Below are 20,138 nucleotides of genomic sequence, written 5' to 3' on the forward strand. Positions count from 1 at the left end.
CTTCCCCCATCAATGCTAGGAAAATTAGTCTTGAAATGACAGATTGTAGACCCATGGCCTGAGATGGTGTGGTGGGTGAGAGATGTACCTCCCTAACCCCCGAGGTATGCAACGTTGGAGTCCCGGGCCTGTCAGTCAGTCAGTTCAGCTGCCCAGTCGTGTCTGACTCTTTGCAACCCCATGGACTGCAGCACACCAGGCTTCCCTGTCCATCACCAACTCCCGGAGCTTGCTCAAACTCATGTCCATTGAGTCTGTGATGCCATCAAACCATCTCATCCTCTGTCGTCCCCTTCTCCTGCCTTCAGTCTTTCCCAGCATCAAGGTCTTTTCCAGTGAGTCCGTTCTTCTCATCAGGTGGCCAAAGGATTAGAGTTTCAGCTTCAGCATCAGTCCTTCCAAGAATATTCAGGACCGATTTCCTCTAGGATGGACTGGTTGGATCTCCTTGCAGTCCAAGGAACTCTCAAGAGTCTTCTCCAACACCACGATTCGAAAGCATCAATTCTTCGGCAATGTGGATCTACCTTAAGTGGCAGGAAGGGGTTTGCAGGGTGGTTAAGCATCTTCAGAGAGGGGTCGTGGACGATCCCCAATGGGCCCTGAAAGGAGCTGTCTTTACACTCTTAAGGAGGTGGCAGCGTGGCAAGCGCACGCGCAGTGGAGGACCACGGGAGGGTGGGGCGGAGGGATTCCAAGGCCGCCGTGATGGAGACACCAGGCAGCAGACGCTGGGGAAGAAGGAAATGGGTTCTCCCGGGAGCCTCCGGCGAGCCCAGCCATGCCAGCACCCCGACCTGAGCCCCAGATGTTAGGCTATCAGCGTCCAGAGCTGGGAAAGAATAAAGACTTCGTTGATTGCAAGCGGCCAGTACTGCGGGGATTTGTTAGGGCAGCCCCGGGAGGCTCCTGCAGACGGAAAGGGGCCGGCTGACGTGGGAAGGCAGGAGGAAACCATGCCTGCGCTGGAGGTGCCGAGCCCGGTGATGCGGTCTCCGAGTGGGTCTTCCCAGGACGGGTGACCCAACCTGCAGGGGCCGACGCAGGCCCTCTCCGGGCGGGGTGGTCAGACTGCTGGCCATTTCTCAGCAGTTCCATGAAGTCAGGGCTCGATACACCTTGTGCGATCGAGGGGCTCTTTGTCTTTAATTTTTTCCGCTTCGCACTCCCTTCCGGAGAAGGCAATGGCAGCCCACTCCAGTACTCTTGCCTGGAAAATGCCATGGACCGAAGAGCCTGATAGGCTGCAGTCCATGGGGTCTCTAAGAGTTGGACATGACTAAGCGACTTCACTTTCACTTTTCACTTAAATGCGTTGGAGAAGGAAATGGCAACCCACTCCAGTGTTCTTGCCTGGAGAATCCCAGGGGCGGGGAGCCTGGTGGGCTGCGGTCTATGGGGTCGCACAGAGTCGGACACGACTGAAGCTACTTAGCAGCAGCAGCAGCACTCCCTTCCCCGCTGCGGCCTTCCACCTCTCACCAGCTCGCCAGTGACTGTCTGGCCCCTGTCCGGTGGTCACTCTCCACGCTGGTCCTGCCCTCACCTGTCGCCCTCCGTGACACCTGCCACCCCCTCCAGGAGCAGCTGCTTGTCGTCTGTGGGTTTCTCCCCTGCTCAGCCTCTTTCTTGACAGTGGAATTTACTGAGGCCCCATCTTGGGCCCCTGTGTCTTCTCTCTTCTGTCATCTCAGCGGCAGATCCGTTTCGTTGATTCAATGGATGGATTTCATGCACAAGAAATTGAATTAAGTGCTTTTGCCAGGCAGCTGTGAAAAGCGGTGCGGAGACCCACCATTGCTATCGGCCCGGGTTGACCTCCGTCAGCATTTACTGAGTGCCGTGTGTGTACCTTAGCATGCTGGCTACATGACACCAGGTTTTTGCCTGCCCTGCAGGGGTACCACAGTGACTGCGGGTCCACATGATGCTGACCAGCCACAGTGGGTACTGGCCAGAACATAGGCGTTCAGCCTTCGCAGAACCTGGCAGCTGTTAGCTGCCCCATCTAGCTTTTTCAGAACAGGAAAAGACATGCTAAGAATTATGCAGCTGATTTGGGCAAGTTTGTAGATGATTGGAAAAGCATTTGAGTATGAGTCCAGGGTTCAGAGGGAGTTCCTTTAGTAGCTCAACTAGTAAAGAGTCCACCTTAATGCAGGAGACCCTGGTTCGATTCCCGGGTCGGGAAGGTCCCCTGGAGAAGGGATAGGCTACCCACTCCAGAATTCTTGGGCTTCCCTTCCCTGGTGACCCAGACGGTAAAGAATCCGCCTGCAATGTGGGAGACCTGGGTTTGATCCCTGGGTTGGAAAGATCCCCTGGAGGAGGAAATGGCTACCCACTCCAGTATTATGGCCTGGAGAATCCCCATGGACAGAGGAGCCTGGTGGGCTGCAGTCCGTGGGGTCGCAAAGAGTCAGACACAACTGAGGGTCTGAGCAGTAGCAGCCAGGATTCACAACGTTTTCCCATTTTAGTTTTATTACATTTTGTATTTTATCATTCAACACTTCTACCTGTTTCAAGATAAGTGGTAAGGGAATTGAAAGCAGATTCATCCAGGGTTTCGAAAAACAAGCCATAGAACTCAGGTGGAATTATTTAACTATTCTAGTCAGACAGTGGTTGAAGTAAATGGGACGTCTCAAAACCCAGATGCTTCTTCCAAGTTTGCTAACGACAAGACAAGCTGAGCTGTTGCTAATGACACGAGACGCTGAGGAACTTCAATTTCTGTTAACGAACTTCCTGCTTAATCCCGTAAAGACAGCTGTTACTGAATCTCTGCTGGCGCACGGGCTCGGGAATTCAATAGGTATTGAATCATCATCTCAGATGGTGCTGAGTCCGTTACCAAGAAGGCATCGCCTCCGGGTGGCCTGGGGATGGATGCTGGGCTGGACCACAGAACACTGGGCTCCATCCTCATCTTCCTGCCGTTCGTGACGATTCAGCCCGTCACCTCCTCAGCATACCCAGCTGTAGGGGGGAGACCCGGCCCATTGTTACTTCTCCCTAGGGATGCCCAGGATAACTGTAAGGCATCTGGGGCTTGCTTGGGGGACTTGGGAAGAGAATACCTGCCTATCCTGGAAGTAGCAGACGGCCTTGGGAGCTGGGCTTTCGGCAATGGGAGCTGGTCCTGCCTGCCCTCCGGGAGGTCCTGGAGCCCTTCGCTCGCTCCTTGCCTGTCCAGTTCTACCTGATGTAGGACAAAATGCACCGAGTCTTCTCTGTCCGCTTTCCCTTTTGTGTTTTGGTTGCAGACTAACTCACCATAAATTCTGATTCTTCTAAATCACACCTACTTGTTCATCAAAACCGACTCTAGGGGACCTGTTGAGTTGACCGATAGGTCACACTGTCCACTGTTGCAGGGATGGGTTGGCCAGGGGAGAGGGAGTGTCTCTGGGTAACCACAGTGTGTGTGTTTGTCTGTGCGTTCAGTCGCTTCAGTCGTGTCTGACTCTCTTCAACCCCATGGACTGTTGCCCACCAGACTCCTCTGTCCATGGGATTCTCCAAGCGAGAATACTGGAGTGGGTTGCTCAGCCCTCCTCCAGGGGATCTTCCCGACCCAGGGATTGAACCCAGGTCTCCTGCGGCTCCTGCATCGCAGGTAGGATTCTTTACCACTGAGCCACCAGGGAAGCCCCAGCCGCAGTGTATCTACTGTTAATTAACTGAGTTCCCTGGTTGCTTTTATTTTCCTCATACCTAAAGAAAAATGAAGTCCTTCTTATGAACATTACCAACAATTCGTTGAAGAGGTCTTTTTTTTTTCTTGGTTAAGATGAATGTCTCTTTATCTCACCTGCTGATCATTTCCACTGGTCTCTTTTCCTAGAATCCTTAGCAAAAAATAAACAGCATCAAGAGATAGTATGTAGTCACTAGTTACTACTTGAATAAAAGCTAAATTTCGTAGTCTTGCCCACACTGATCTATTCTGCAGTGAAACATCCAGACCTATGAGCTGCTTTGTATTAAGTTTTGAAGCGGAAATTCAAATAATAGATGCTTTTTTTTTTTTCAGAATGTTACACAGTCCTCTGCCTCTACCCCGGCCCCTGAATATAGCATACCTCTAATTAAGAACCCATGGCTGGAAAATTCACAACACAAACACCACGTCCACGGTCGTCTTAAGAATCCTCAGTACTGTTGCCTCCGTTTCTGGATGAGGAGACAGAGGCGCTGTGGACAGAGGGCCTGTAACCACAGAGGCAGTGGTTCGGCTGAGACGCGGGTGCACATGTCTCCAGTTTTTGTAAAGGACGGTGCCCGCAGGGTCCTTGGCTCTGCTTCACGGGGATTCGGGCAGGACAAGTAGGTGGTGGAAAAGCACAAATCAAAGATGGCAGCCTTGGAGTGTGTGTCCTAACCATTGCTGATAGCAGAGCAAGCAGTGACTAGGAAATGCAGTGTTTAAAATGAAAACGACGCCAGGGCTGGAAGTGGAGCTGGGTGTAAATGCAGTAATTAAAATAGTTATCAGGCGGCTCCTAATTACCTTCGCTCCGGCAGACCGCCTTTATCTTTATGATGGGTGCTTGGGTTCCAGTCAGAGCTTTCAAATGAACTTATTTTGGTATTTTCGGCGAAGTCTCAGAGTCAAAAACAGATGGTTCTAAAGTAATTACTCACCCTTTTTCTTCCTGTGGAAGAGAATTAAGATGAGAGAGAGGCATGGCAATGGGGAATAAGGAGATGTTCCGAGTCGTGGGCTGGTCCGGTCATCCCTCCGTTCACTCTCGTCCCCTGAGTTCCTCCCTGACCACAAAAGCAAGACCACTGCACCTCGTGAGGCCACAGTCCACGTGTACGTTTCGCTTTTGAAAGCTCAGATCTTCCTCCGAGATTCGAATTTGATTTTTCATGGAAAGGAGTCCCCCACTGTAAATTCTGGGGATGGTCGAGGAGGAGTTTGAGGTGTCGTGATGAAAATAAGACTGTGGGTCGAATGCAGCTCCAGTCTTCCTGCCTGGAGGAGCCCATGGACAGAGGAGCCTGGCAGGCTACAGTCCAGGGTCACAAGAGTTGGACATGACCGAGTGACTTTTCAGTTCAGTTCAGAATGCAGTGCTGGAGTGGACGTCGGCCAGCAGCCTCGTGATGCAAAGGAGGGAAGCACAGAGATCTGTGTTGAAGCCTCCGGCCCTGCCCGATGTCCACCCGAGGACCAGAGATGACGGAGAGGGACTGTAATACTGGGCACCAAGTTTCAGGGAGGACCACCCTCGATGGGAGAAGATTAGCATTGATGTTGCCTTGATGTGAGCCCTGGTGGCTGGCATAGCTGCCGTGAGAGCATTTTAAACCAGCAGAGGTAGGGTTTTACTAGGAGACGAATCGAAGCCATTGTCCAGTGCTGGACGTGCCGGCGTTCTTCCCACTGGGACAAGACGAGCAGCATCTCCAGGATGAGTCTCCATGGAAGCTTCGTAGACCATGCTTTCCTCGGGCAGCAGCTGGTTCTCCGACGGCCGGGAGGTCAGCACTTACCCCCGTGAGGCTGAGGAGTGCCACGGTCCTTCCTCCCCCGAGACGAGGGCTCCCCCAGCGTGCTCTTGCACGTCCAGTCGCCAATGTCTCTGTGCCTTGCTGTTCTGCATTTCCTCTGCGGTTCCGGGATGGGTTCGCTGGGAGGGCCTTTCCTGTGTCTTTTCTCTGGGGAGAACGGGCTGGATTTTGCAGAGAAACGAGGGCATCAAGACATGTGATGCCCTGGGCTCTTCCCGAGCTGCGGGAATGAAATGTGCAGAAGTGGCGCCAACGCAGGCAAACTGCGATGGTGTAGAGCTCTACACACTCTGTCTTGTGGTCAGCAGGGACCCTGGATTTTTTTTCTGTTGGTCGTGGGGACAAAGAGAAGTCCCCCTCCGTCTCCACCTCCAGCCTCCTGGGTGGCCTGGCGGGCTGAGCTCTTTGGCTGCTGTTGGCACAAAACGATAATCTACTTACTTGGTGCAGCTAATAAATACGGCAGTAAGACAAATAGGGCGAAATGTTTGTATTTGTTGCCTGTAGGCGGTGGGCGTCCAAGGTGTTTACTGCACTATGCGGTACGTTTTTCAGTTACGCTTCCACGTAGAAATGTTCTTAATCGAGCAGATTTGGGGAGGAGCTGGGAGTTGTTTTTGCTGTGGACTGGGGCGGGGGGCGCCGTCTGGGACCCTCCTGGCTCTGCCCTGGCCTTTCCTTCCTCACCCTGTTCCCTCTGAACTAAGACTGCGTGCTCAGCCGAGAGTTCGGGTCTCAGCCAGAGGGGAGCTCTTCTCTGAGAGCTGCCCCCGCCAGCTCATCTAAGGGCAGCTCTCCACGTGCCCCTCTGATCCTGGGAGTCCCAGCGCATCTCCCCCTTCGCTCAGGCTGGATAGCTGGGGCCATTCTCCCCCTCTGTCTGCCTGCCTGCCTGTATGCCCGTCACCGAGTTCTGTTGGTGTAACTGCCCGGCTCTGGTCGCTTCCCCTATGTGACCACCACCCCCAGTGCCCTGCCCTTCCCCCCAGGCTCCTCTCTGCACTTCCCATTGTGTAGATGTCTCCTCCCCCCCTTTTTTTTTCTGGCTGTGTACCTCGCAGCATGAGCGATCTTAGTCCTCTGACCAGGGATCGAACCCACAGCCCCTGCGGTGCAGCGTCTTAACCGCTCAGCTGCCAGGGAAGTCCCTTTCTACTGTGCTTTTAAAATAAAGGTCTAATCAGACTGCGCACCTCCTGTTGTCTTTCTGAGACTCCCCACTGTTCTTGGAGTGGAGATCCCCATCTGTGAGTCCGGAGAGGCTCCAGGCTCCCATGGCCCGGACCCCCACTGGCCCCTGCACCTCTCGGCATCCACCCTCCTCCCTGCCCCAGGCTCCTCCCTCTTCCCCCCGCGCCCTCCTCGCCTCTGGTCCCTGAAGCCCCTCTCTCCTCCCGAGTGCAGACCTCGGATCCGAACCCTGAAGTCTGCCTCTGCTGCCCCTGTGCCCGGGGCGAGGTGCCGGGTCCCGCAGGTAACAGGTGACCGTAGGGCACCTGCAGTGAGTCAGTCATGGTACACAGATCAGAGCAGGTCCTGATAAAGAGTAAGGGCTCCTCTGGCTTCGTGGTGAGGGTCCATCTGGGGGCCCTGCTCCCCACCTGGACTGAAAACTCCAGGAGAGCAGGGACCGCGTCCAGACCGCAGTCAGCCCGCCTCCGTCTTCATCCCCACACCTGTGTTCCCTCTGCATGAGGCTGGCTCATTTCCTGTCATCAGTCTCCTCACGTGACTTATTCCTCAAACTGCCCCCCCACTCCAGGCTTCCACGAGGCATATACGGAGGTGGAAACAGGCCCGGAATCTGGGTCACCACTGCAGACCTGAGACGGGAACCCATGCGCTTCTCTATTGCACTGACTGCCTTGTAAATACTTTGAAAGAGAAATTAGGTTTTTTTTTTTAATTGGAATATAATTGGTTTACAGTGTTGCATTAGTTTTCTGCTGTACAACGAAGTGAATCAGCTGCATGTATACATAATACTGTCTCCCCCCTTCCCATCCCACCCCTCTAGGTGATCACGGAGCACCGAGCTGAGGTCCCTGTGCTGTAAGCAGCTTCCCACTAGCTATCTACTTTACACATGGTAGTGTAGACAGGTCAATGCTCCTCTCCCAGTTGGTCCCACACATCTCTCGTCCATGTGTCCACACGTTCTCTATGTCTGCGTTTCTATTCCTCCCTTGGAAATAGATCATCTGTACCACTTTTCTAGATATACGATATTTTTTTTTCTTTCTGACTACGACTCTTTATGACAAACTAGTCAGTTCATTTCAGTTCAGTTGTTCAGTCGTGTCCGACTCTTTTCGACCCCATGGAGCGCAGTATGCCAGGCTTCCCTGCCCATCACCGACTCCCGGAGCTTACTCAAACTCATGCCCATTGAGTCTGTGATGCCACCCAACCATCTTATCCTCTGTCACCCCCTTCTCCTCCCGCCTTCAATCTTTCCCGGCATCAGGGCCTTTTCCAGTGAGTCAGTTCTTTGCATCAGGTGGCCAATGCATTTGGAGTTTCAGCTTCAGCATCAGTCCTTCCAATGAGTATTCAAGACTGATTTCCTTTAGGTTGAACTTGTTGGACAAACTAATTTGACTGATAAATATTTACCAAAATTCTCAATGGAGTCATCAGCAAAGAATCCTCAGGAACTTGAGGAACCCTCAGTAGAGGACTTGGGGAAGGAAATCTTAATAGAAGCATTGATGAGTTTGTTTATTTGTTTTTTACATAACAGTTTGTGAGTGAGTGAGTGCTCAGTCTCATCCAACTTTTTGTGGCCCCATGGACTGTAGCTCGCCAGGCACCTCTGTCCTTGGAATTTTCCAGGCAAGAGTCCTGTAATGGATTGCCATTTCCTACCCCAGGGGATCTTACTGACTGACTCAGGGATGGAATCCACATCTTTCTGAGATCCAAATAAATGCCATCAAAAAAAGTTACCTGTTTATTTTTTATTTTGAGATTTTGGCTTTTGACTGCAAGTCATGGATGTTTGTAATCTGAGAACAATTTGATTAATATCGTCTGTTTTCCATACCCTACCAAGTAAGTATTTCTCATCACAGTTTACTTTCCAGAAGCTCTTTAAATAGCATATTTGGCTGCCCTAGAACGAGGGTTGGTGGATGAACAGGGAGGCCTGGAGTGCTGAGGTCCATGGGGTCGCAGAGTCGGACACAACTGAGCAACTGAACTGAGCTGAACTGAGAACATGCCAGACAGTTCTTTGATGCTCAGAAAGATTTTCAACCCTGGAGCCCAAGCGTCTCTGAAAGGTCGATGACAGAGGCGGCCACTAGATGGCAGTCCTGCCTCAGGCAGACCAGAGCCACCTGCCTGCGCTTCCCTTCAGGTGAGATAATCAGCTCAGCACTTTGCAGACCGAAGGTGGTGAGGCGATGCTCCACATCCATTTTAATTTGAAAGATGCAGTGAGTTAAATCAGGCAGAAAGGGGATGCGATAGGAAACTGGACGCTCACGGCGGAGACCTGGTCAGCTCCCGAAACAGCGGGACCCGGGCTTCCAAGCCCCTGCACTGCTTTTGGGCAACGTCCTCTCTAGCTCCTCTGAGTGGACAGTACACTTTATAAAGTTTGCACCCGATGGGAAAATACGTCAGCAGCCTGAACTCTTGTTAAAGGGTTGGACTGTGTAGTTGCATCAGATGAACATGTGACAAAGCACAGGAGGCTCAGGATATTGGTATCAAGGTGTCAACTCATGAAGTTGTCTGGGACAGAAGGTGGCAAGTCCCCTGGAGGGGCTCTCCCTTCCCCTGTCACCGGGTCTGCCATCTCTCTCGATACAGATGGGCCCGATTTACTTCTAGACGGTAGTTGATTCTCTTCCTTTTTCTTTTTTACAGCTTTAAAAAAATGAGTTGATGAGTGTAGGTCTAGAAAAATGAATGGCTACAGGTAACCAGCACCAGATAATCATTGGTCGACACAGCAAAAAATACATTTCCGCAGAAAATTGGATTTTGCACATAAAACTTAGTAATACTAATAAAGACAGGTCATTATCAAGTTGTAAGCCAAATAAGCAAACTCAAAGAGATATGCTGTCAGTGTGAATCTCGGTGGCTTCCTGGGTTTGTGTTGTGTGGTTTTTTTTTTTTTTTTTTTGGAGAAGTGTAAATCAGTTCTCATGTAGCGGGTGCACGATGGGTTTGCAGAATTCATCCTGCCCCTTCTGACGGGGGGCAGAGTGCCTGGTGCTGGATGATTTACAGTCTGGTGGCAAGGTATGTTTATATTTAAGCTGTGCAACGGTGTAGCTAATGAGAAAGATAAGAAATTTATAGTCCTCGGTGATTGATAGGATTACTGCCTCAGCATTAATTGAACCTCAGGGATCACAGCTGTGGGCTCAAGTTGGTGGGGGCGGGGAGGGGGGGATTACTTCAAGTAAAAGGGAAACTTTCAGATTTGCTTCTGAACATTTGAAAGATAATTTTCCTGCTGACAGTCTGGTTGGTGATAGAAACAGTTGTTCCTTGCCAAGGCTTGGGTAATTACATGGTGATAATTACGGGATTTGTTCTGTAACCTCCCTATGGTAGGTGGTTATAAGTGTGGGGAAAAAAATTAAAGACTGTGGAGTTTTTTAAATGGCTTTAAAATTTTACATGGAGAATAATAAAATTCTCTATGGTTACTCTTTGCTAAATATTCTCTGGACTATTAAAGATGCTAGGGGGGAGGAAAAAAACTGAACTAATAATGTCAGAGACGAACCTATGCTATTAGGCATGCCTTAAAATTCCCGCTGATGGTGTTTTGCCTGGGTATATTCTAAAGTAGTCCCTGAGACCTTCCCCAGCCTGTCACTTTTTAAATGCAGCATTCTTGTTGGAGCTCGGTCTTGTGAAAATGTCTAAATTTTCCCATTAAGTGCTTAAAAAGTAATAAAACTACAGTCATTAGACTTCACTCATCAGAGTTATATCAGGAGAAATTTTCTCCGGCGCCATAAATCTGAGCACGGGTTCAACATTCATACCCCTCAGATTCATTCCCTGGAAATGGACGTTTGAAGGTAAATGGCTTAAGTAGGGCAGTTTAAATTTTTAATACAATCTTATTGTAACTGTTAGCACATGATTAAAGTGCAAAAGGGCCTTCTGTGTTTTGCAAGATTTATAATAAACGTCCTGTGATGCCTTTTGTATGCTGAACTAGAGATATTAACGGCAGTTCAATGCGGATAAAGGCCAGAAAGTCACAAATGAAGGGTCAAGTCTTTATTAGAGAGTAAATCAGACTTTCCAGCGCAGGTATCTTTTCAGGGGATGCTTGTGAATTCCTGTCTCGTTAACAGTCTCCAGGTGCCTAGAAGCTGTCAGAGGCCAGAGAGGACCCAGCGCTCCTTTGAGCCATTTCACAGCCAGGGGAAGCTGTTGGGAAAATCCATACATCGGTCTTCCGGACACCAGTTTGCTTTTGGAGATGTGTTCGTAAAGGAGCCGTCTCATCAGACGTCTTTTTCTTGGGCGAAGCGCCTCTGCTTTGTAAGGAGATGCCGGGTTCCTTCTGTGGGACCCAGGAGGCTTGAGGCCATGACTGCTGCCCACTGTGACAGTCGCCTTCTTTTGCAGACCCAGGCCACAGCGGCATTCCTCTGCCCACTGTGGGGCTGCTGGTGTCCCTGGGCTTGTTTTAGGGCTTCTGTCGGGATGGCAGGACTGGCTGTCCGTTGAGGGGCCAGCCTCACCCCAGGAGCACGGATGGAGCTGGGCAGGGCGCCGCCAGCTTGAGGTGAGAGCATCACCGGTAACTTCACAGGCCTGGAGGCCCAGCCATCGTGTGTGGGGGGAGGTGGGGGGGGCGGTTGGTAATACATTTGAAGGATGGCTTTAGCGCCTGTGGGGCTTCCCTGGTGGCTCAGACAGTAAAGAATCTGCCTGCATTGGAGGGAAAGTGAAACTGAAACTCGCTCAGTCGTGTCCAACTCTCTGTGACCCGTGGATTATTGGGATTCTCCAGGCCAGAGTACTGGAGGGGTAGCCTTTTCCTTCTCCAGGGGATCTTCCCAACCCAGGGACCGAACCCAGGTCTCCCACACTGCAGGTGGATTCTCTACCAGCTGAGCCATAAGAGAAGCCCAAGAAGACTGGAGTGGGTAACCTGTCCGTTCTCCAGGGATCTTCCTGACCAAAGAATTGAACCAGGGTCTCCTGCATTGTGGATGGATTCTTTACTAACTGAGCTGTCAGGGACGTGGGTTCAATTCCTGGGTTGTGAAGATCTCCTGGAGAAGGGAATGATAACCCAGTCCAGTATTGTTGCCTGTAGAATTCTCTGGACAGAGGAGCCTGCTGGGCTGTAATCCGTGGGGTCGTAAAGAGTTGGACACGACCGAGGGGCAGACACTCTCACTGTAGCTGCTGTGCACTTCATCTGTGTTAAATACCTTTCTCATCTATCCTTACATATTTTATTTTGGAAGAAGGAAAAAAGTCTCTGGATTTTCTAAACTGTCTCTGACCATGCCCTTCTTTAACATATTGAGGTTTTAGGCTGTAATCACCTTTTACCCCTGTGTCTGAGCCAGCGATGGATTTGGGATGTCAGCAGTGAAGAGTGTTCCTCTCAAATTGTTTTCTCTAATTCTTGTGATAGGTACTAATGGTTTGGGTTATTAACTAGCACACGCTTGAGTCTTTTTCCTCTGTTCACGTTGGTGTCTTTTCTCTCAAAATGAATTCCCCCAAGTTTCATCAGAAAAGCTTGTGCTGTGTGTAAACGTGCACATTATTACTAGATACAGTGTCACGTGTAGCACTATCAATGGAAGAACCACAAACAATTAACTTCCTTCTCTGAATAACTTGATAAAATTCACAGTCACTTCCTTCTTTCATTGTAAGTATCACCTTGAAGGGTGTCAAAGCAGCGGGATTGTGTCTTTAATTTTCACACTTTTCGACATTAAGATAATGTGTTGAAGTTGCAGTGTGACTTTTGCCTGTCTTCTTAAGCGCCACTGATCATCCTGCAGCCAGAGACTAGGCGTCAGGTAGGAGCCTACTTCTATTCTTGGGCTCTAAAATCATTGTGGATGGTGACTACAGCCATGAAATTAGATGATTGCTTCTTGGAAGGAAAGCTATGACAAACCTAGACAGTGTATTAAAAAGCAAAGGTATCACTTTGCCAACAAAGGTCCATATAGTCAAGGCTATGATCTTTCCAGTAGTCATGTACAGATGTGAGAGTTGGACTATAAAGAAAGCTGAGCGCCGAAAGATTGATGCTTTTGAACTGTGGTGCTGGTGAAGACTCTTGCGAGTGCCTTGGACTGCAAGGAGATCCAACCAGTCCATCCTAAATCAACCCTGAATATTCATTGGAAGGACTGATGCTGAAGCTCCAATACTTTGGCTACCTGATGTGAAGAGTGGACTCATTTGAAAAGACCCTGATGCTGGGAAAGATTGAAGGCAGGAGGAGAAGGGGGTGACAGAGGATGAGATGGTTGGATGGCATCACTGACTCGATGGACTTGAAGTTGGGCAAACTGTGGGAGATGGTGAGGGACAGGGAGGTCTGGCATCCTGCAGTCCATGGGGTCGCAAAGAGTCGGACATGACTTGGCGACTGAACAACAACAGCAAGAGCTTGCTGTCTTCCGCTGTAAGTGCTGAGAATCGTGCGTTTCGTGTCGCTGCTGAGTTTTCAACGTTTCACACTGTTGAGATACAGATGGTCACTTGTTGTGACCCTGCCGCCACGTGTGTAGGTTGAGGTGTGAGAAATTGCGACTTGTTTCATGGTGCCCACCGTGGATTTTTTTTTAATGCCATTTTTCTCAGTGAGTTTGAATCATGATGTCGCCAAGGGCAAGGTTCCTCAGTTTTTGTTAATGAAGGATGTTTTTGTAGGGTGAATTAAAGGAAGACTCCCATGTGTAGAAAGAGTTTTGAACTATGGTTTAAAGAGTCATTATGACCTCTTATCTACTGCTTACACAGATACCCCAGGTCAGGTACATTTAGAAAAAGGTGTAATGTTCTTAAAAAATGGGGAGTATGTTCCTTTTAAATCCTTGGCAAGACCAGAGAAGTTTGTGATATAAATTGGGAGTTTGAGACTGACATATATATACACACACTACTGTGTGGCACAGGGAAGTCTACTCAGTGCTCTGTGGTGACCTAAATGGGATTGTTGTTGTTGTTCAGTAGCTCAGTCATGTCCAGCTCTCTTTGACCCCATGGAATGCAGCATACCAGACTTCCCTGTCCTTCGCTAACTCCTGGAGTTTGCTCAGATTCACATCCATTGAGTCAGTGACACCATCCAACCATCTCATCCTCTGTCATCTCCTTCTCCTCCCGCCTTCAATCTTTCCCAGCATCAGGGTCTTTTCCAATGAGTCAGCTCTTCGCATCAGGTGGCCAAAGTTGGAGTTTCAGCTTCAGGATCAGTCTAGGTTTCTCAGGAGACAGGTAAGGTGGTCTGGTATTCCCATCTCTTTAAAAAATTTCCACAGTTTGTTGTGATCCACACAGTCAAAGGCTTTAATGTAGTCAATGAAACAGAAGTAGATGTTTTTCTGGAACTCCCTTGCTTTCTCCATAATCCAGCAAACGTTGGCAATTTGATCTCTGGCTTCTCTGCCTTTTCTAAACCCAGCTCGTAATCTGGAAGTTCTCAGTTCAGGTATTGCTGAAGCCTAGCTTAAAGGATTTTGAGCATAACCTTGCTAGTATGTGAGATGAGGGCGATTGTAGGGTAGCTTAAACAATCTTTGGCATTGCCCCTCTTTGGGGTTGGATGGAAAAATGATCTTTTCCAGTCCTATGGCCCCAACTGAGTTTTCCATATTTGCTGACATGTTGAGTCATCACTTTAACAGCATCATCCTTTAGGATTTTAAATAGCTCAGCTGGAATTGCATCAGCTCCACTAGCTTTGTTCATAGTGATGCTTCCTAGGGCTCACTTGACTTCACACTCCTGGATGTCCAGCTCTAGGTGAGTGACCACACTGTAATATTGAGTGGTTTGCCTTGGAAGCGAACAGAGATCATTCTGTCGTTTTTGAGGTTGCACCCTGCATTTCAGACTTTTTTGTTGACTCTGAGGGCTGCTCCAGTTCTTCTAAGGGATTCTTGCCTACAGTAGTAGATATAGTGTCGTCTGAATTAAATTTGCCCATTCCCGTGAATTTTAGTTCACTGATTCCTAAGATGTCAGTGTTCACTCTTGCCATCTCCTGCTTGACCATGTCCTTCCAATTTATCTTAATCCATGGACCTGACATTCCAGGTTCCTGTGCAGTCTTGTTCTTTACAGTCTTTGGACTTTACTTTCACCACCAGACACATCCACAGTTGAGCGTCATTTCCGCATCGGCCGCTTCATTCTGTCTGGAGATCGCCCCCCACTCTTCTCCAGTAGCATATTGGACACCTTCCAACCTGGGGGGCTCATCTTCTCGTCTTTTTGCCTTTTCCTAATGCTCATGGGGTTCTCGTGGCAAGAATGCTGGAGTGGTTGGCCTTCTCCAGTGGACCATGACTTGTCAGAACTCTTCACGATAACCTGTCTGTCTTGGGTGGCCCTGCACGGAAGGGCTCGTAGCTTCATTGAGTTACACAAGCCTCTTTGCCATCACAAGGCTTTGATCCATGAAGGGGGACCTAAGTGGGAAGGAAATCCAAAAAAGAGGGGATGTATGTGTACATATAGCTGATTCACTTTGCTGTACGGTAGACACTAACATGACATTGTAAAGCAACTCCACTCCGATAAATTTTTTTTTTTTTTAAGTTTATGATAATTAGGTGTTACTTGTAGAGAAGGCAACCGTCTTCTCTCCGGACCTGCTGTGTTTCACTGGGAAGAGAAAAAGGCTTTGGTTGTAACCGTGATCCTGGTAGCTCAGTGTGCCAGCGCTGGTGTGTGTTTGAAAACTTGTTACTGTGGATGTTTTCACAAAACATGATGTTGAGTGAAAGCAGGCATTCATACTAAATGAATGATTCCATTATATGAGGTTCTATGAATACAACAGGCAAAGTAATCTGTGGTTAAAAAAAATCGGGGGGAGGTGTTTGCAAAGGGGTGAGAAGGGCTGGTAGAGAGGGTTTGGGGTGACGTAGGCCAGGAGGTGAAACAATACTGCTCGCTAAGAGGGTGCAAGCCTTCTGTGTCTTCATAGTGACTTGAGTTACGTGACATTTGTCACTTCATGGAGTGGTAGAACTGAGATGTTTGCATTTCACAGGGTGTACATTTAATCACAGAAAAAGGAACCTTAAGCGATTAATGAATGCGTTAAGTATGCACACACTGAAGTGTGTCCAGCAGGAGAGCGCTGGTGCCTGCCTCGTGTTTGAAATGTGTCAAAAATAAAATGGATGGATGGTGGGTGTGTTATAAGCCAAGTAGAGCAACACGGGGCAGTTATAAAATCTAGGTGTTATGGACATGGATGTGCACATGACATTTCTTTCCATTTTTTGGTGCAGGGTTATAAATTTGCATTATGAAATTTAAGGGAAAAGAGAAACTTGTTCTTCCATTTAAAATACTGTTGTAGGTATTTTGTATTAAGGTGGGTCTGGTAGTGGTTTAGTTGCTAAGTCGTGTCCGACTGTTGCAACCCAATGGAGTGTAGCCCACCAGTCTCCTTCATCCATGGGATTCTCCAGGCGAGAATACTGGAGTGAGTTGCCATTTCCTTCTCCAGGAGATCTTCCCAACCCAGGGACCTAACCCAGGTCTCCTGCATTGCGGGCAGATTCTTTACCAACTGAGCTCCAAGGGAAGCCCAAGGTGGGGCTGCTGCTGCTGCTGCTAAGTCGCTTCAGTCGTGTCCGACTCCGTGTGACCCCATAGACAGCAGCCCACCAGGCTCCGCCGTCCCTGGGATTCTCCAGGCAAGAATACTGGAGTGGGTTGCCATTTCCTTCTCCAGTGCATGAAAGGGAAAAGTGAAAGTGAAGTCGCTCAGTCGTGTCTGACTCTTAGCGACCCCATGGACTGCAGCCTACCAGGCTCCTCCGTCCATGGGATTTTCCAGGCAAGAGTACTGGAGTGGGGTGCCATTGCCTTCTCCAAGGTGGGTCTAGATGCACTGAATTTAATGTGAAGTGCTTTCTCTCAAGGAGGCTGTGCAGTATTATGAGCTCTGTTTTTGTTTTTTTTTTAATTAAACTTTCCAGAATTAAATGCATGTAGGATTCTTTGAAGGATTTCAGTTATTCCTAGAAACGGATGGTAGTATGTAAGGATAGTTTGGCTTCCTCAGAGTGACTGAATCACAGCAGATTGCAAATTTAGAAATCAATCAATATTCTCTGCTGAACTCTAATTAACACTTAAACACGATTAGTCACAAACGTGAAATCTTGATGGCGATGACCTCAGGTATTCTAAATGTAAATAAAATTAGATTTAGATCCCTTTTAATTACCTGCGGTGCTGTGAGTAATTACAATGGCAATTGATACACTCAATTTCTTGTTGAAGGAAAAAACTCTCACAAAGTTTCTCTAAGCTGTGTACTTAACTCTTCAGTAACCACGATGTATGGAAAAGAATGATCAAGGATGCTGTTTTATTTTGCTTCAGATTTTTTTTGGAGAATGATTGATTTACAATGTTGTGCTAGTTTCTGGGGTGGCTGTCAGTTGCTTCTCCAGGGGATCCTCCCGACCCCGGAAGTGAAGCTGTATTTCCTGTGTCTCTTGCATTGTCAGGCGGATTCTTTTTACCACTGAGCCACCTGGGAAGCCCGTGTTAGTTTCTGCTGTTCAGCAAAGTGAATCAGTTATGTGTATACACACATCCACTCTTTTCCCGTATAGGTCATTACAGTGTACTGAGTAGAGTTCCTTGTGCTATACACTTGTTGCTGCTTTTCAGTCACTGTTGTATCCGACTCTTATTCGTCCTCATGGACTGTAGCCCACCAGGCTCCTCTTTCCTTGGGATTTCCCAGGCAAAAATACTGGAGTGGGTTGCCATTCCTCCTCCAGGGGATCATCCGGGATCAGGGATTGAACCCATGTCTCGTGCATTGGCAGGCGATTTTTTACCACTGAGCCACCGGGGAAGCCCGTACTATACAATAGGGCCTTATTAGTTATATATTTAGGATGCTATATTAAATCTATGGGATCATATTGTTTCTTTACTTGGGCCCTTGAATTCATGTAACTTAAATGCCTGAAAAAGTGAAGTGAAAGTCGCTCAGTCACGTCTGACTCTTTTTGACCCCATGGACTATACAGTCCATGAAATTCTCCAGGCCAGGATACTGGAGTGGGTAAGCCGTTCCTGTCTCCAGGGGACCTTCCCAACCCAGGGATCGAACCCAAGTCTCCCACATTGCAGGCGGATTCTTTAACAGCTGAGCCACAAGGGAAGCCCAACTTAAATGCCTAGTATTGCTTAAATATCTCGAAAGGCAAAACTTACCTGAAGGAATAGTGTGCCTGCTGGAGAAGGTAGGGTTCTGTGTGGTGGTGCTGGTTAAATAATAATAATCGATGGGTGGTGGGAAGAGCCTCACAATGACTTAATGCACACAGCCCTGTTGAAGACCGAGTGGAAATCTGTTTTGTCATCTCATCCTTCTTCCTAATTGCATCACAATACGTTGTATAATTCAGCCTGTGAGTCACTGTCACTCCTCCACGGCGTCTCACACAAGGAGCACGGCTGCTGGCTGGTTATTAACAGAGCTGGGAAGCGAGGAATCATTTTCCCAGGTTCCAACTGAGACATCTTCTCCCCCACTTTAGGAAGAAAATGTCTTTTTTATGGAGATTGTTGTAAGGATAACTATTCCTAGAAATAGGAAAACAGCTTCAGTTGCAATAGATAAGTCCATTTCTCTTGAAAGTTAACAAGGTATCTCTAGGAGAATGTGCTTATGACAAATGGGGGGATTACTAAAACTCCCTTTTTTTCTGTGAGCACGTGTCTCCGTAGGAAGCAAGTTAGACCTCCCAAATTTGGTTAGGCCAATATTAACTGAGCTATATTAATTTTTAAAAGAGAAACCAGATCTTGTGCTTAACTGTGTTTGTCTCAAGGCTCCCGACATAAAAATCTACTTACGGCTTTTACATCTCATGTGTTTTCTTATTTCAGGCCCCTTTCATCTCCTGTTCCTCATTTATCTTCATCTTCTCACATTCCTTTGGGTTTCCCGGGGCTTCCTTGGTGGCGTTAGTGGTAAAGAACCTGCCTGCCAGTGCAGGAAGCAAAGGAGTCGTGGGTTCGATCCCTGGGTTAGGAAGATTCCCTGGAGAAGGAAATGGTAACCCACTCCAGTATTGTTGGCTGGAGAATCCCTTGGACAGAGGAGCCTGGTAGGCTGCAGTCCATGGGGTGGTCGCAAAGAGTCGGGCACGCCTGAGCTACTGAGCTCACGTGTCTCAGCTCCCTTTACATTTTTGTGCAGTTCATTTCGCTTGAATAATCATGTCTGTGGTTTTACCATTTCTTTGTAGTCTCTTCTGTTTTTCTGTGTTTTAAAATCCTCATTGCAGTCACCTTTTCCCTGCATCACTTCTGCCTTTGTTGTAAACTGTATTCTTCTGATAGCGCTACCTTTATTTGCTTGTATCCTGGGTGTTTCTATCATCTGACTCATAACTGTGTTGTTAGTCTATTTTGTGACCTGTAATTTGGCCTTTAAAAAAATATCTAAAAGGTGAGCCTTCCTGGCGCAGGAACAATGGCAAGGAGCTTCCGTGGAAAGCATCCAAGGGGAGCCTTCCCCTTCAGGGGGTGTCAGAAGCCTCTCTGCTCCAGAATCATCCACTCTGTCTGCAAGACAGCTTGATGAGTTGAGAAGAAGTGACAGGTTCATTTTTCCCCCTCTTTGTTTAAGCCATTTATCTTTTAGATCCTTGTCTGCCATCTAAATTGTATTGCCAGTTTGTTGGGATCTTCACTTGCCTTGTCTTGAAAGACGCTGATTTGCATCCAACTTGAGCATAAAGGAGAGAGAAAGTTAATCATCTCTTAGCCTCTTGAACAGATCCGCACGGAGTTTCATTGTTGCCTGATCCGAATCTGGGTGAAAGTCCCTGTTCACCAGGGAATATCCCTGAGCCCCGGTCCAGAAAGCTTGGCTCTTTGAAAGCTTTTTAATTCACACTTTAGGCAAATCTTTCTACATTTGCAATTAACCTGAGCTCCACCAGCTGCTTTTAAACTCTGCTGTTGTGTATTCATAGTTCTTTATTCATTAAGTGGCATCATAGTAATGAATGCCCAGTGAGCATAGAGTGGATGGCACTCAGCCTTGTAGCTGTGTGCAGCAAATCAGGATAGAGCTCTCTTACTTCTGAGCCGGTGAGGTTATGCAGGAGAAGTCCTTTTCCCATAGGTCAGGGTGGCCATCTGTGTTCCAGCCCTTACTGAAGTCTCCGAGCCTGTCAGGAGTACCAGCTCCCACCCCCGGAATCTCCCTCTGGTGATGCTTGGACCCCATGGCCAGCAGCAGCTGCCTGCTCTTGGCTTCTGTGAGTCTGAGAAGACTGCTCATCTTCTCCGGATGGCTCAGGCGTGAGCCCTAGGCACACCTCTACCCTTTGCTGCAACTTCTAGGAGGACATACACACACACACATT

The 20,138-nt window shown here is 48.4% G+C and overlaps 1 protein-coding gene across 5 annotated transcripts in view; it reads left to right on the forward strand.

The window, feature by feature from the left end:
- The window catches only part of AGAP1 (ArfGAP with GTPase domain, ankyrin repeat and PH domain 1), a 568,365-nt gene that overhangs the window by 241,714 nt on the left and 306,513 nt on the right, over positions 1-20,138 (forward strand). The gene's annotated exons all lie outside the window — the stretch shown is intronic.

Source organism: Giraffa tippelskirchi, chromosome 5, assembly GCF_054371585.1.
Source record: "Giraffa tippelskirchi isolate mGirTip1 chromosome 5, T2T-mGirTip1v1.2.pri, whole genome shotgun sequence".
Classification (NCBI taxonomy): Eukaryota; Metazoa; Chordata; class Mammalia; order Artiodactyla; family Giraffidae; genus Giraffa; species Giraffa tippelskirchi.